The sequence below is a fragment of the Coregonus lavaretus genome (assembly GCF_964263955.1).
Source record: "Coregonus lavaretus genome assembly, chromosome: 1".
NCBI lineage: Eukaryota > Metazoa > Chordata > Actinopteri > Salmoniformes > Salmonidae > Coregonus > Coregonus lavaretus.
Window position 1 is genome coordinate 83,567,623 of NC_139988.1, and position 12,087 is coordinate 83,579,709.

General features: G+C 43.2%; 1 protein-coding gene across 3 annotated transcripts in view; it reads left to right on the top strand.

Moving 5' to 3' along the window:
• The first annotated feature begins 4,806 nt into the window (after window positions 1-4,806).
• The window catches only part of plce1 (phospholipase C, epsilon 1), a 77,487-nt gene continuing 70,206 nt past the window's right edge, over window positions 4,807-12,087 (top strand). For all 3 annotated transcript variants that reach the window (XM_084160419.1, XM_084160418.1, XM_084160420.1), the window contains exons 1-2: window positions 4,807-4,967; window positions 11,728-11,856. The gene's annotated coding sequence lies outside the window, so the exon portion shown is untranslated. The remainder of the gene's footprint in view (window positions 4,968-11,727; window positions 11,857-12,087) is intronic.

A 12,087-nucleotide genomic window follows, 5' to 3' on the forward strand; every position in this document is an offset into this window, starting at 1 on the left:
GTCAACATAAACCCGCTACAATCATGCAGTACAGTTTACTGTCAGCAAGCAGTTTAGCAGTTACACTGGCGGGCCCCGGTGGTAATAAATTAATAAAATCAAAAGCTTACCTTGACATGGAAGAGTTCCAGTGTTTGATATCCATAGCCAGCTAGCTAACATAGCATCCCTCTCTGTTTGAGCCGGGTGTTTGAGTAGGCTAAACCAGCTAGCTGTATTTGCTAGTTAAGTAAGTGAAAGTGAAAAGAAATACAACAAAATATAGCTAGCTCTCTCTCACTCTCTGTCTTTCTTCTTCATTTTTGAATAAATTAATTTGTTCAAAACTGTTGTTTTTCTCTTCGAGTCAACTACTCACCACATGTTATGCACTGACGGTGCTAGCTAGCTGTAGCTTATTTTTTCAGTACTAGATTCATTCTCTGATACTTTGATTGGGTGGACAACATGTCAGTTCATGCTGCAAGAGCTCTGATAGGATGGAGGACGTCCTCCGGAAGTTGTCATAATTACTGTGTAAGTCTATGGAAGGGGTTGAGAACCATGAGCCTCCTAGGTTTTGTATTGAAGTCAATGTACCCAGAGGAGGACGGAAGCTAGCTGTCCTCCAGCTACACCATGGCGCTACCCTACAGAGTGCTGTTGTGGCTACTGTAGACCTTCATTGTAAAACAGTGTGTTTAAGTCAATGGTTTAGTGACATGAATATATTTACTTTAATGTTTCACTACATTTACGTCATTTAGCAGACGCTCTTATCCAGAGCGACTTACAGTTAGTGAGTGCATACATTATTGTTACTTTTTTTTTTTCATACCCCCCCCCCGTGGGAATCGAACCCACAACCCTGGCGTTGCAAACGCCATGCTCTACCAACTGAGCTACATCCCCTGCCGGCCATTCCCTCCCCTACCCTGGACGACGCTGGGCCAATTGTGCGCCGCCCCATGGTGCGCCGCCCCTATTTTTATGAGATTCACTGAGGATGGTTCTCCCCTTCCTCCTCTGAAAATGTGCAGATAACACTTAAATGTGAAGACCGGTACAAAACAAGGTGCACAATGGCAAAGAGATCTCTGTGGTGAAGTATCTGTCATGATATTTCCTGTTCCTCCTGTGGCAAAATAAACAGTGGACATGAATTACATAAAGTCTTGCATACATAGCTAAAGTCAACTGACTGAAGATCCTTTACTTTGTGTAATGATATTTTAATGTGTATCTGACTCATGCTGCAGTTTTACAGTGAATTATAAAGAATTAAGTTGAATTGGTGAACTAAAGTGTAGAGATTTATGGTGCAATTAAATCAGTAGAATTTCATGTTCCAACATTCCTCCTGGATGGCATACAAGTTCCCATTAGAGAATAAAGGGAAAATAATCAATAAAAAAATAATCACATTTTCCAGGTTTAATAGAAATGCAGCTGACAACTAGCAGCTGGCGCACATTTTGGGAAGTGATGAGAAATAGTTATAATTAATAAATGTCCCAAAAATTCTACAAACCTGTTTTTTCACTTTGTCATTATGGGGCATTATGTGTAGATTTATGAGATATATTTTTTTAAGCAGTTTTAGAATAAGGCTGTAACGTAACAATGTGGAAAAATATCAAGGGGTCTGAATACTTTCCAAATGCACTGTATACCACCCTCTCCTCTCAGTCATTTAGCAGACGCTCTTATACAGTTAGTGCATGACAAGACACCCACATATCAGTCGTAGTAAGTAAATTTTTCCTCAATAAAGTTACATTTTAGTCCCCCGCAGGAGGCCTTTCGCCTTTTGGTAGGCCGTCATTGTAAATAAGAATTTGTTCTTAACTGACTTGCCTAGTTAAATAAAGGTTGAATAAAAAAACAAAAATTTAGCAGTCGCTATTATCCAGAGCGACTTACAGTAGTGAGTGCATACATTGTCATACTGGTCCCCTGTGGGAATCGACCCACAAACCAGGTGTTGCAAGCGCCATGCTCTACCAACTGAGCCACCTGTGTTGTGAAATGTAGTCACAGGTGACACCTCCCAACTCACCAAACCTGAAAGTGACAAATCAAATGTCTCACACGCAGAAACGCATGTTGCCACCTGGGTATCAGAATGGGGGAATGAGAAATGTTGTTGAGTGTCATCCACATAGCAATGATAGGAGAGACCATGACAGGATATGACAAAGCCAAGTGATTTGGAGAGAGACACCAGTAGTGAGAGCACGTAGTCCAGACCCTGGTCCTCTCCATGCCACCTGGTAGGAGAGATCTGCCTGGTAGGATGCAATCCATGAGTGTGCAGAGTCTGAGACACCCAGCCCTGAGAGGGTGGAGAGGAGGATCTGATGGTTGATGGTGTCAAAGGAAGCAGATGGATCTAGGAGAATGAGAACAGTGAAATAATCAGCTTTGGCAGAGCCTCCATGACAGAGAGCAGTTTCAGTCTCAGGGATACCAGTCTGACAGATGGGTCGAGTTGGTTTCTTAAGGGGAGCAACTTGGGCCAACTTCAATTCAGAGGAGACTCAGCCAGGGGTCAGGGATGAGTTGATGAGGGAAGTGAGAAGGTCTGGAGAAGGGAAGAGGGGATGGGATCTATTGGGCAGGTTGTCGGGCGGCTGGACATTAGTCAGAGGATTCCATCTTGAGAGGGGAGCAAGAGGTCAGGTGTAGGGTAGTTCTGTGTGAGTAGGCTGAGTGAATGAGGAGCGGATGTCGTCAAAGTGGTTGAAAAAGTTGTCTGCAGAGAGGGAAGAGGATTAAGCAGGGAGGAGAAGGTGGAAAATAGTTTCCCAGGGTTGGAGGCAGAGGCTTGGAATTTAGAGTGATAGAAAGCAGCTTTAGCAGCAGATACATAAGAGAAGGTAGAGAGGGAGTGGAAGGATGATAGGTCCTCCAGAAGTTTAGTTTTCGTCTATTTTCCAGCTCTGTGCAGTGAGTCACTCAGCCAAAGAGCAGGAGGGGAGGGTTGAGCAGGCTGGGTGGAAAGGGGACAGTGGGAGTCAATGAGGCGGAAAGGGAGGCGAGTAGGGTCAAAGAAGCAGAGTCAGGAAAGGGAATGATTTGGCAGAAGGAAGAGATGATAGGATAGAAGAGGAGAGAGTAGTGAGAGAAGATTGTGACAGCGCATCATCATCTGGGTAGGGGGAGAGTGGGTAGGGTTGGAGGAGAGAGGGAGAGAAAAATAAACAAAGTAGTGATCAGTGACCTGGACGGGGGTTGCAGTGAGATCAGTAGGCAAACAGTCTAGTAAAGATGAGGTCAAGCGTATTGCCTGCCTTGTGAGTGGGAGCGGACAGGGAAAGGAAAGAGGTGGAAAGAAATGAGTCTAAGTCAGGAGGCTGAAGTCACCCAGTACAATGAGTGGTGAGCCATTGTCTGAAAATTTGCTTATCAAGGTGTCAAGCTCGTCGAGGAATGCCAAGAGCACCTGGTGGGCAATAGATGACAACAATGTTAAGCTTGAGTGGACAAGTGACAGTATGGAATTGAAATGAGATGGACAGGTAGGAGAGAGGGAAAAGAGAACATCTCAATTTAGGAGAAATGGAGTAGCCCTGTGCCACCACCTCGACGACCAGATGCTCTAGGACTATGAGAGAACACAATCAGACGACAAGAGAGCAACTGGCATAGCAGTGTTCTCTGGGGTAAACCATGTCTCCGCCAGGGCCAAAAAGTGTAGGGATTGAAGGGCGACAAACTGAGATGAACCACAGATTATTAACCACAGATTGGCAGTCCCAAAGGCTGCCAGGAGAGCAGGAAGTCCACATGGGTTATGTGCGCAGGGTACACTAGATTAGAAGGTTTGCAGCCAATGGGTGGGGAGCGTCTGTAAAACCTACAGGGAGAGGAGCGAACAGGAATAGAAATCACACACACTTGACAAAGCTATTCAAGAGAAAAATGAGATAATCTGAAAATAACTAGGTAAACTACTCAAGTGAGAGAGTTGTGTGACACCTTCCTTGAATAACTCAGCAAAACGTCTTCGCTAACACCCGCTGAAAAAACAGGGGAGACTGAAGTGCTAACACTAATTGCTGATTGCCCTGCAGAGGTGAAAAACACACTGCCGGCACTAATTGCTGATTGCCTAGGACAGGTGAAACCACTCCCCCACCATCTACACGCACACGCACACGCACACGCGCAGGCCATGGGTGCGTTCAGTTCGATTAAACGTTTGCTACGTTGCGTCACGGTTTGTACTGAATGACACATTTCCAATAAAAGGTGTCCACTGTTCTTCAACAGTATTTGAGGGTAAGTTTGGTCTGATCAATATGTGTTTGACCATTTGAAATCGCAAAACTCGTACAGCCACACCGTCAACCGTGCGCACCCCAGGACAGGACATGGGAATGACAAGTGAAGTGAATAGGGGGCGGTACTAACTCATGATGCAATGTAGGCTACAACTGCAAATTTTACAATGGAAGTGAAGTTACAAATTGAGGTAGGTGCTAATCATTTAGTGGAACAATTAAACAACACTTAGCCTACATGTTCCATCACCACTCAAATCATAACAACATGCAAGTTGTTGACAATAAGGATGGAATTGAACCTGTGTGAAAATGACACGCTTTGTCGTCAATTTACCGCCACAACTCGACTGAGCACAACAAAACAAAAACTTTTATGGGGCACTGTCCGTAACTAATGTGCTGGTGAAACACTGTAGCCTCAGACATTCCAACGTAGGGACAGTACATTGAATCTGCTTATGGTAACTACCCAGCGGCTATTGTCCTCCTCCACCGCAGCAATTGGGCTACTACCAATACAACAGCAGTACATCCTAGTCAATGCTGCTGGGCTGGCGTTTTGGGTTCAGCTCTTCATCTCAGTCAGCAACATTCACAGTTTCGTTACTCTTCGTGAGGGATGTACCTTTTGAATTGAATCGCCTTCGAGGATACCGGACTTTTTACCTTGAGTTACCAGAACATTTGCCTACATTTTTGGTAAGTTACGCAAATTTGCTGGGAAGTGTAGCTAAATCTTGTCTAAATGAAGAGAAATTGGCGTGCACGTGCCACATTTGCTAATCAGAACTAGCTTCAAATTATTTGTGATTCTTTACTGCGTTTGTAACTTTATCGATTTTCATACTATCTGACTACATATTTTTCGGGGTGTTGTATCTCGATGATTAAAAACATTAATGGAATTTAATAATTAAATAGAGGAACCTCAATCTATGTTATGTAGCCTACGCCCAATTTTAATTATCAGATTTAATTGCTGGATCAACTAAATGAATAATTTGGTCAGGACAGGTGGTCCCTGCCAATGCTATCCATGTTTGAATTGACCTAGTCTTCTCATTAATTGTAAAATGAAAGTGGGGATTGGTAACCCAGAGGACCGTGCATCCTATGTACCGCCACTGTTCTGTCTTGAGAGGAGAAGGGGGTGTGTAATTATTTAGGTAGGACTATTCCAAAATTCCCTGAGGGTATCACCTTTTAACCTTTAGCCTTTATGTGATGTTTATGCGGTTGTCCTCGGACCTCTTTCCTCATCTTCCTTCTGGACATATTTCATGTTTCATTGGGAAGAAAAACATCAACAAATCTAAAGTAACTTTTTTTTCAAATGGTGTCAGTGAAGATTAAATGATGGCTGACGACGCTTTCTGCCTGTCAGTTTGTTCATATTGTAGTGATCCTCACTATATGAGCCCTATTGGTGCGATGCGTAGGGTGTTTGCCTTTCACGCCAGCGACCCGGGTTTGCTTCCCTGCCCCACCGCTCGCTACATTGTTGTCAGAAGTGGGATGGCATCTGAGGCCACAGCCTGGACGTGAGGGGGCTGAGTAGTCGAAGCATGTGCCTTCCCGTTCGGAGCGGGCAGTGTAGCTGTCCTCACTTTATGAGTCACATTACAATTTCCACCAAGTGGGTTAACCCTATTGGCGCGATGCGTAGGCTGTTTGACTTATACACCAGCGATCCAGGTTTGCTTCCCTGCCCTGTCGTTCACTACACTATAATCACTAGCACTCTATCCAGAAAGGCATGTATTTGTGGTGTTGGCACAAGTATGGTTAAATGGTTGGTTGGTTGAAACCATGGTGTGGTGGTTAGAGAGGAATGCACTGAAAGAGAAATCCACTGCATTTAGCCAGTTGATGATTCCAGCCTCCAAATCCAGCAGTAGTCCCTCTTGAACCAGCCCTCTCTGTTATTCCACACAGGGTCTCTGTTTCCACTGGCGTCTGCTGCCCTGTCTTCTAATCAATTCCGTATGATCCAAGGTCTCTCACATGAAAAGCATCCTGTTTCGTTCAGTTCTTTGGGATTTCAATGTTTTGGACCTCAAATGATTATATTGAATGGTTTTGTACATTGGAAAAACACACCAACCAACACACTGCTTTTAAAGTTTACATACACATTGTCCATTTTCACCAGTCTTTCTTTGGAAGTTGTGTGTTCTACTTAAAAAATTTTACGTTGTGTTGACCGACATTTCAACGGCTTCTAGGGTGAAAGAATGTCAATCCATTGTTATCACGCGACATGTCTTTCTTTTGTGACCTCCTAAGAGGGGGATTCCTTCTGCCTTTGCTCAGTCGGCTGCACTCTAATTCTCACCCCATGGGAGTTTTGGTTAATCACATTCCCAGTGAGTCATCACTTGGATGAGTTGAGAAATAATCCCCATTGAATTAGCCCAACGTTGGGGTTTAGTTTTCCCTTAAAAATGACCCTCATTAGCAAAGTAGTACCACATTTGGAATTGTGAAGTTGAACATCTGGCGATCATTTGAACAGTATCTGTAGGTAGGGCTGTTGTGGTGACCGCATCACCACCACAGGCCATTCGGTTCCTCTCAAAACATCTTGAATAGTGTGATGATGCCCAGATTATATCTGTTTATGATTTGTCACGCTACAGCACCCCAAGGCTATGTAAAGTTAATATTTGTATGATTCATACCATCTTAAAGTAAAAAAATTGTTATTATTATTTGGATGCTTGTCGCAGGTTAATTTTAACACTGCGTTACAATTGCCTCCAACCCAGCAGCTATGGGAGAAGTTGATGTGCCTAGCAAGAGACAACAAGTGATAAGTCAATCATGTCGATGTTTAGCCAATTTATAGTGATCAAAATTATGCTAGTTTGTATTCTTGGACATTAATGCTCAGGACGGGTATAAGAAAAATACAGCTGATGGGAAAAGTTACTTTAACACCTAAAAAGCAAACATTTGCCCAGAAAACGTGCAAATAGTGACCTGTTTAGCTATAACTTTTCAAGCAGGGAGAGAACCTAAATAGGTATGAACTGAGTGAGTTCATACCATCACTCTAGCTCAGGGATGGGCAAATGGCGGCCCGCGGACCGCCCTCGGATCAGTGTCCGGAAGGAACTCAGTCGGGGTCTCAATTTACTGTTGCAAGGTAGAATACACAGGGTGCAATTTTGAAATTTGGTTGTGCATCAGCAGTTTCTCTTATGTCAGTCACTGATATTTACTCAGTTAGCCCAAACACTTTTTTAGATTGCTAAGTTAGTTAAGCTGCCAGCTATCTAAACTTGTAGTTATCATGGTTGAATTACCGCCCGGGGGGACTCCATTGATTTTGTTAGTCAGTCTCACTCCGATATCATATTAAAAACTGGGAGGGGGCCAAGTGTTTAAGGATGCTATGCACATTCAGAAAAGATCACCTGAACATCTTCCTAATATTGAGTTGCACCCTTTTGCCCTCAGAACCGCCTCAATTTCTCAGGGCTTGGTGTCAAGTGTTCCACAGGGATGCTGGCCCATTTTGACTCCAATGCTTCCCACAGTTGTGTCAAGTTCGCGGGATGTCCTTTGGGTGGTGGACCATTCTTGAGACATACAGCAAACTGTTGAGCGTGGAAAAACACTGCAGCGTTGCAGTTCTTGACACAAACCGGTGTGCCTGGCACCTACTACCATACCCCGTTCAAAGGCACTTAAATCGTTTGTCTTGCCCATTCACCCTCTGAATGGCACACGTACACAATCCATGTTTCAAGGCACCAGGGGTAGGTAACCCTTTTCCTGGAGTGCCGCAGGTACTGCAGGATTTTATTCCAACTAGGCACCATACCTGGCCAACTGAGCTAATGGATCAGTTTAGTGATTGCCTAAATTCAACACCTGGTCTTTCAGGTCGGTTAAATCAAAAACATGAAGTGCCTGCGGCACTCCAGGACCAGGGTTGCCTACCCCGATCTACAGTGATTGAAGTGGATTTAACAAGTGACATCAATAAGGGATCGTAGCTTTCACCTGGTCGGTCTGTCATGGAAAGAGCAGGTGTTCTTAATGTTTTGTACACAGTATATATCATGTATCCTCTATCATCATACAATCATAACTTGTTGTGCCATGAGCCTACATCAGCAGACTAGATTTTGTGCCCGTACATTGCTCACATTACAAAGAGCCGGGGTTCAATCCGATCGCCCTTTTTCGGCTAGGGTATGCATATATCGGCTCAATCAGAAATGACCTTTTAAATGTCAGTTGTAAATGACCTTTAAACATCAGTTGCTCGCTATAAGGTGGACCTAACATCTCATAGCCGTCCCACCTCTACGGGAGGTAAGCTCCCACTCAGTTCAGTCAAAGCTATTCTGTCCTGACACCCCAATGGTGGAACCAGCTTCCCCCTAATGCTAGGACAGGAGAGTCCCTGCCCATCTTCTGAAAACATCTGAAACCCTACCTCTTCAAAGAGTATCTTAAATAAGACCCCCCCCCCCCCCTTTATTGAGGATAGATGTACTTACAATGACTGTGATGTGGTTGTCTCACCTAGCAATCTTAAGATGAATGCACTAACTGTAAAGGCGTCCGCATGCTTCCCAGCCGAAACAGTTTGGAAGAGTTTGCGCTGTGTTATGACGACATTTTGTGACGTTTTAGTTCTTTTTCGACTTTAGGACGTTTTCGAGTTCGGCTACCGACTTCGGTTGTTTGGGCACATATATTTATTTCTGTCGAGGCAAGCCGAAGTCTATGCCCCTTCGTGAGTGATTGGTCAACAGTAGGGATTCTTCAGTCTTTGTTGTCATTCAAAAAGGGACAACTCGTTTTCATGCACATTCTTTCTTTGAGAAATACTGCACCAAACAGCTTAGTTGGGTGTAAAATTGCACGACTAAGATCTCCTCTGCAAAAACATAAAAATTAATAACTCAAGAAATCTGTAAATGTAGATACATTCGAACTATTTTGAGGAAGTGTATACTGGCTACGGCAGCTCAAAATGGATAACAGTACTATTGCCTCTTTTTCTCATTTTTCAAGCGATGGTCTTTTAAGGAAATATGCGAGCACACTCGTTTGCCTAGCCGTGTTCGGCACCAGCCGAACTGAAGCATGCTGACGCCTTAAGTCACTCTGGATGAGAGTGTCTGCTAAAGGACTAAAATGTAAATTTAACACGGATCGGAATCAATCTCGGCCTCAGTGTGAGACATTTGATTTCTCACAGTCTCACAGGAGTGTCATCTTTCTGGCAGTGTGTTCAGAGTTTCTGGTTTGGTAACTTGGGAGGTGTGGCACCTGTGGTTCAATTTCACAACACCGATACTTTAACCAACTCTCAACCTTGTACCCAACCAACAAAAACACCATCACAATCCTGAGGTAGCTGCAGGGATCTCCACATCCGGTAGGTAGGCAAAATTAAACTTTGTACAACTAACTGGTTAAAACGGTGAAGAAATCTCTTAAGGAATTAAAGAATATCTGTCCATTGTCAAAGTATTCTATGACACATCCTTTCTGATAAAATTAAGCATACATTTTTTGATTCATCCAAATGGCCTCTGCATAGATTCACTCTGACTACAGATAGTGCTGTGATACTCATGAAATTTGGCAAACACTAATACAAATTGATATTCAAATACTTCCCTTTGTAGCCTATTGAGCGTTTATGCTAATTTTTAAATGGTTATAGTTGAAAAAATAAGCATTGTATCAAAAAAGCTGTATACGAGCAACCTATTCCAGACAGGTCTGCACGTTTTAAAGTTTGTATGGCACTTCTGGCGTAAACAGTTCAAGACTGGTTACAGTCCAAACTTTTGCCATGTTAACCTATGGCCATTGGAATGCATTGGCATTTATGCAAATATGGTTGTAGTGTAAAAAGTATCAAAATGATTTTTTTCAAGCAACCTGACCAGTGCCGGGTTCAGTAGCCAAGCATTGTCAAACGTTGCAGATAGAAATGCCACACACAGAGCTGACGTGATTCCTTATTCTACGTTTGCCAGAGAGGCATTTTTATTCTACATAGGAATATGCTATCTGACCATTTCAAAACGCTGTGTCCTGCTGATTGCTCCCCCGGTCTGGGCATTTTAAAGTAGTTTTGTAGCTTTTACGATTTTGGTGCTACAGGTGGTGGAATTTTTTTACCATTAAAACAAATGGCCATTTAACATGCATTGGGATAGATGCAAGTATGGTTGTGGTGGCAAACTTTTTGGGAGTATCAAAACATTTTTTTTCAACCACCACAAAGACATGTAGCCTGCACATTTTAAAGTTCTTTTGGTGTTTATGGTTTTGGCGGTACAGGTGGCAGCAGAAGTAGTAGTAAGACTAGTAAGTATGTTGGATCTCTAAAGTTGTTCTTGCTTTCAGCAAGCACACTTAAGTAATAGTAGCAATAGAAAGCTGGGATCAGTAAAAAAAAAAAAAACATTTCTAGCATTAGAGCTAAGGGAGATTTGGATGTGTGCCCCCCCACCTCTTGGGCAAAATATTTTAGTGGCCCCCCTCTTGGTGGTGGCTGAGAGAGAAATAGTGCCGCTTTCAAGTTAATGTCCTGCAATTCTACACATTTTGCCATGGGGTGTAGATATAATGTTGCGGTTTTCAGGACATTTTCTGCAATTCTACACATTTTCCCATAGGGCAGTGATAAAATCCACAACGACCATGTTTTTCACTCAGTTTCCACCAGTTGTTGACCATTCTTCAACTCGATCGATCACAGTGAGGTCAAACAATGGTAACGGTGAGTTTTAAAAGCATGATGGGCTACTTCCACCTGACCAAAATAATTAGACAGCCATTGATAACTGATGATGGGAGTGCATCATCTTTATCTTCAGCATTCCGATTTATTTAAATTCAATCATGAAGTGTACAATTGTTTTTTTTGCGTTTACATTGATGTCAGAGTGATAAGAGGGAAAAGCAGGTTGGCATTTATTGAGATGACTCATGTACTCGGGGCAGCTCTTCAGAGTGGTCACTAGCTGGCACAGCCTCAGTCATAACCCTAACCACACTGCTAACCCTAATGCCTAGCCCTAAATTAAGACCAAAAAGCAAATGTTTGTTTTTAATGAATTTCTACGATATAGTCAATTTCGTTCAACTGCTCAGTTCTGACTCCAGGGCAGGACTCATGACAACAAACGTTAACCTGCGAGAGACAATAGACCGCTGAGAACCAAGCCGTTATCGACTCGAGGGCTGTTGGCAATTAGCTAGCTTATCAACTTGCTATGTGTCAACTCCATGTGTCTTTCTTTAACGCTATCTGTCACAAAGGTGACAGTCTTTGTTGAAAAACAATGAACATAATCACTTTATTGGGGTAAAGGCCGCCATGTAAGTCCTACAGCTGCTCTGGTTGGCTGCTGTCTTATCCTGACTGCCCAACCCCTCAGGCCTCAAGTCAATGTCATTATGTGTTTGTGTCTTCCAGCAGTGCGCTCAACCCTGAATACCAAAGGAGAGGGAGAAGTTTAGCTCTGAAGATGTTTGATCTACAATAGTTTCATCACACCCTTCTCAACAGAAACCTAGTCTGTGTCAGGACCTGATAACTGTAGAGGTAAGGACCGAAGTCCACTTGTTATATAAAAAGTACAGTATTGAAAAGGGTTTGCGTCTGTTGTCTCTGCACTATATTCTCCATGATCTGGTTTCCTCCCTTGAATTGCACCAAGCTGTGATTTGACCTCCAGACCACTTTGTATGTATTGGCGTGATTGAAGCTCAGCCGAAAACAAAAACTTTGATCTGTGGACTGAGACTGTTGATTTCCAAACTCTGCAAGAGAGAT